Raw genomic sequence first — 5,294 nt, 5'->3', positions numbered from 1 at the left:
TGTTGCATTATTTCTATGAATAATAGTTAATATTCATTACCACTTCTTCTGTACTACTTTGACTCATAGTGAGGTCACCTTTTTTTCTCTCAGGTATTTTGAGGCAGAAAATCTCTATGTAACCCAGCCTGGCTTTGAAACTCACTATGCATCCCAGGATAGTCTCAAACTTGAGGTGATAGTCCTGCCTCAGTCTCCCTGGTGCTGGGATCGCAGGTGAGTCACCATGCCCAGCCTTAAAAAGTCATCTTGCTTTCCTTCTCAACATGGCTGCCTCGGCAGTGAGACGCGGAATGACGCTGGCTCCGTCGGTTGCTTTTATCCGTAGAATTCCTTGGACCGCGGCGTCGAGTGAGCTGAGGACATACTTTGCTCAGTTTGGCCATATACGAAAATGCACTGTACCTTTTGTGTTACAGAGCTTATAAAGGCACCTGGGGGTTTGCTGAAATCTTGGCTTTCCCAGCTGACCTAGGATTTTAGTTGATGAGTCACTGGTCTGCTGTCTTCGGTCTCTAATAAAATGGTATTCTTATAAAGAAGTAACTTTCTCTTTCATTTCCCCCCTCCCCCTAGCTCCAGGTTCTAGCTCAGAGACCCAAGGTTTTGGAAGGAGATCAAACATCTGATGAAGATTAAGATTGCTGAGATGATTTCTGTACTACCCACTAAATAAATATAACTGAGAATTTGAAAAAAAAAAAAAAGTCATCTTGATTTCAGTTTTAAAGTTGCTGACTCCTGGTGGTGTCGATCAACAGCCGTAATGGAGACATTCATCCAATAAACATTTGATGAGGATTTCCTATGTAGACTTCAAAAATACATATAATATGTTTGATTAACATATTATTACTACTTTAAATGAATCAATTGGAATGTACCAATGTAAAGCAAATCATAGATGATTTATTAGATACAGAATAACAGGATCCAAGAAGAGAGAGCAACTAACACAGAATGTCTGAGAGATGCCTAGGCCTAGGCGACATATCTACTGTTAAACCTCTACTCCTAAGGCTCATGGAACACAGCAGAACAGGGAGTAGAGAGAAAACCAGTGCATCCCTCAGCATTCACCAGTGAAGCTTCCTTATACAACAGAATTCGATGCACACAGAAGGCCACAACTGGCCAAGTTTTAGAGAATAATGTGTGTCCCCGCATAGGACTTCTATATTAAAAGCTCATCCACCCACAGCTCAGAGACCACTGCAGAAGAGGAGGTAGAAAGATTGTAAGAGCCAGGGTTGGTTCATGAACACAGGGAGGCAGAGGTTTTCAGACCACTGGAAGCGTGCACATGTGAACTTGTGGCAATGATGGCATCAAGCACAGGACCTACGCCAACTCAATCAGACAAGGGCCCAGAGTGGAACTAGAGAAATGGGTGGCGGGTCTGCCCTAGTATGAGGGGAACTGTTGGAGACTGATTACTGCTGGGTGAGGCTGACTACACTCCGGTGAATGAATTTGCACCAAAGGACATCTGGGTACAAATGCTTGACTGGATAGAACTTAACAGGTGTGGTGGAATACACAAGGTCTGGTGGGAGTTGGGGGCATGGATGGAGATGGGGTTCTAAATTTGATTAAGAACTGTTGCATGAAATATACAAAGGCTCAATAAACATTTTAAAATATTTTAGTTTTTATTTTTAATTTTATGTGTTTGAGTGTATTGCCTGCATAGAGGTAGGTGCACCCATGTCATGCAATGTCTGTGGAGAAGAGGTCATCGAATCTCTCGGAACTGGAGTTATGGATGGCTGTTAGCTGCCATGTGGGTGCTGGGAATCAAACCCAGATCCTCTGTAAGAGCAGTCAGTGCTCTTAACCTCTGAACCATCTCTCCAGCCCCAAGAGCAACTAATTTTGACTGGAAAAGTCAGATAAACCTTACTAGGGAGGCAACTTTTAAGCAGGATTTTAAAAAATATTTGTTTAACATTTTTATTACTTGTATCATGTGTATATGAGTGTTTTGCCTGCATATTTATAAGTGCTCCTTGGCCATCCATGGAGACCAGAAGAGGATGTCAGATTCCCCAGAAATGGAGTTACAGCCATTGTTATCAGCCTTGTGGATGCTTTGGAGGAACACCAAGTGCTCTTAACCACTGAGCCATCTCTCCAGCCCCTTAAGCAGGATCCTAAAGAATTAAATGAGGAAGAAAGGGATAGCATTTCTAGGAAGAGAAAGCAGCCATGCCCAGGCTATTATGAAAACCCAGTGTGGAATGTCGAGGTCAGAGTGTCTAGACTGAGAGATTAATATTAGAGGCAGGAAGGGAAGAAAGAAGAGAAGACAGGAAGGGAAAAACAACTGGAGTAACAAGTTAGTACTACATAGTGCGATGTCTGGTGTGCCCAGTTGCAAGACTGTATGTTGATCTTTTGAGCAATGGAAATTGACAAGGAAAGTGACTGAGAATCATTTCCAAGGGCAGCATTGGGTGAGGCTGGAAGGATGGAGAGATTAGGGTGAGGCCTGGAGCCTGGGGCAAGGGCAGATGGTTAGGAAGCTAACATCCATATCAGGGGAGAGATAATGAGGCGCTGGAAACAGAGAAAAGGCTTGACTCAATAGGGAGAAAAGCCACCGAACTCCTGTAATGTTTCATTGTTCTTAATGCATTTTCTATATATTTTTAGAGGTGTAAGCCTCTATATTGAACATTTACCCTGCCAACTCAAACCTGATTTAGTGCACAGCACCTGTGTTTGACAAAGCCTAGTGAATCCAAATCCAGTTTGTATTGAGTGTGTCCCAAAAAATTGAGTAATTGCTGCAGTGTACAAAACAAAACCACCCCCAGCTCACATGTGTGCCTGTGATTCCTCAAGATGCTGGGAGGAGATGAAAACAGTTCCCAGTGTTGGTTTTTAAGAAAATGTCAGATCTAAAACATTCGGAGATACTCTCTCTCTGACTCAACATGTCTGTAGCTTTCAGTGAGGCACCTTTAGAAATTATACAATGCCTTTAGTTGAGAACTCACTGTTAACAAGATTTAGATGCAGATTGACCTGGATGTATAATAATTATGTGACTGTAGTTAAGGTACTTAATTTCTGAGTCTACTCACTTGTGAAAAGGAAATATTTGTATCATTCTTCAAGGCCATTGTGAAAACTACAGATAATATATGTAAAACATTGTGCATTCTTGGTTCCACAAAAATTCAATAAATAGCCTTTTATTAAAGGCCAGCACACTCGCAAAAGCTTTTCTTGGAAAACTATATGTTAAGGGCTGCATTTGTTTCTGCTTATGGCAGCCAAGAGAAGATAAGTGCTTAGAAAAATACAGCGAAGATGGAAAAGAGCAAAGAAACAATTTTTGTGTATATGATGCTTCATTTTACTGATATGGAGATTTAAACAAAATCATCCTATTTTCTTTTCAGTCTTGGTTTCCAGGAAGCTCAGAGCTATATTTAATAAATCGAATTCAGCAACTGAATTTGTAATGATATATTTTCTTCATTCATTCTTTTGTTTGTCATCTTAAATCTTCTTTGGAAAGATATAATGCATAAATAAATTCAGTAGCTAATAAAATAAAAATTATATGCAACCTTATAGAAGAATTTGAATGGATTCAATGTGCTTCCTATGAAGAGGGAGTTAACAAGAGTCTTCAGGATTTAAGACATTGTCATGTAGAAAATCACATGCATTTGCATTGCCTTAAATGGCAAACATTGAGCTGTTTGACAGGGAATGCAGTGCCAGATAGAAGAGACCTTGCTTAGAGTAACAAGTATGCCATACAACACTCATCAAAGAAGCTGCTTTTTACATAAAATGGAGGCTACTGCAGAGTTGTACATCTGATCAGGAACAGAGAACATACATCTGGGAGATGCCCAGTACTAGGTGACACATCTGCAGTCGAATCCCTACAACTAAGGCCCATGAAATATAGCTGAATAAGGGGTAGAGAGACAGATAATGAACCCTTCAATTCTCACCAGTGAGGCTCCCTTGTCAGAGTGCAATGTGCACAGAAGGCCACATCTGGCCAAGTTTTGGAGAATAAAAGACCCCAGAGTGTAGAATGGGACTCCTATATGGAACCTTACCCACCCATGGCTCAGGGACCTTTGAGGAAGAGGAGGTGGAAAGATTGTAAGAGCCAGGGTTTGTTCATGAACACAGGGAGGTGGAGGCTTCTAGGCCACTTGAGGCTTGCTCATGTGAGCCTGTGACAGAGGTGGTGTTGAGCATGGGACCCATGTCAGCTCAATGAAACAAGGACCCAACGGGGGGATGAGAAATAGGTGGTGGGCCAGCACTAGATTGAGAACTATTTGAGACTGATTGCTGCTGGATGAGGGAGAGTATGACTTACATATGACCACTAGATGGGCTGACTAGACTCCAGTGGACACATTTATACTGAAGGACACATAGGTATAAACACCTGAATGAATAGGACTCAGCATGTATGGCAGAGTGCATAGGGCTCAGTGGGGGGATAGGGAGAAGCATGGATGGGGGATTGAGGGGGTCTGGATTTGCATGGGAATTGTATGAAATTTAAAAAGCCAAAATAAAAGAAAGAAAGAAAGAAAGAAAGAAAGAAAGAAAGAAAGGAAGGAAGGCAAACACTCCAAACACTGGAACAATACATGAAAAGTGCAGAATAATTACTAAAGTGAAATAAATAAAAAGAAAATTTAAAAATAACCAATATAATGGAAAAGAATTATTTTTATAAGGGGAATAAGTTTTCTACTATTGGAAGAATTATACTTACCATATAATTCATTATAAATCAGAAAAAATCTTAAATAAACCACAATAGCCAAAGCAATCCTTAACAGGAAGAGAAAAAGCTAGAAGTGTCACACCTATTTCAAAATATATCACAAAGCTACAGTAATCAAAATAGTATGATAAAATCAGACATGCAGACCAATAGAAGAGAGAGCCCAGAGACAAAGTCATACATCTGTCACCAAGTGGTATTTAAAAGGAGTGACACCAACACAAAATTGGTAAAGTACAGTGTCTTTACTAAATGCTGTTGGAAAAACTAGATATTCACATAGAAGAATAAAAATGGACCTTTATCTCATACCATACACAAAATGAAGCTTAGTACAGACTTAAGACTTAAAAATAAGAACCCAAGTCCCCGTTCAGCATGGAAGAAGCCAGAGCAGTCTGTGTCCCTATTCCCCAATGGCAATTTGGGTAACCCCTTCAGAGGATGGCGTGGTAAGAATAGGAGGTAGGAATTGGCTAGGCAGTTAGGGTAAAAAGACCCCAAAGAAATGTAGCCA

At 40.6% G+C, this 5,294-nt stretch overlaps 1 long non-coding RNA gene across 1 annotated transcript in view; it reads right to left on the bottom strand.

Moving 5' to 3' along the window:
* Window positions 1–260: 260 nt before the first annotated feature.
* The window catches only part of LOC108491669, a 20,342-nt gene continuing 15,308 nt past the window's right edge, over window positions 261–5,294 (bottom strand). The window contains exon 4 of the long non-coding RNA XR_001872850.2: window positions 261–434. This is a non-coding gene — a long non-coding RNA (uncharacterized LOC108491669). The remainder of the gene's footprint in view (window positions 435–5,294) is intronic.

The sequence above is a fragment of the Nannospalax galili genome, unplaced genomic scaffold, assembly GCF_000622305.1.
Source record: "Nannospalax galili isolate Female #2095 unplaced genomic scaffold, S.galili_v1.0 scaffold5, whole genome shotgun sequence".
Lineage (NCBI taxonomy): Eukaryota > Metazoa > Chordata > Mammalia > Rodentia > Spalacidae > Nannospalax > Nannospalax galili.
Note: the sequence above shows the minus strand (reverse complement) of the source record. Positions and strands in the feature narration are given on the sequence as shown.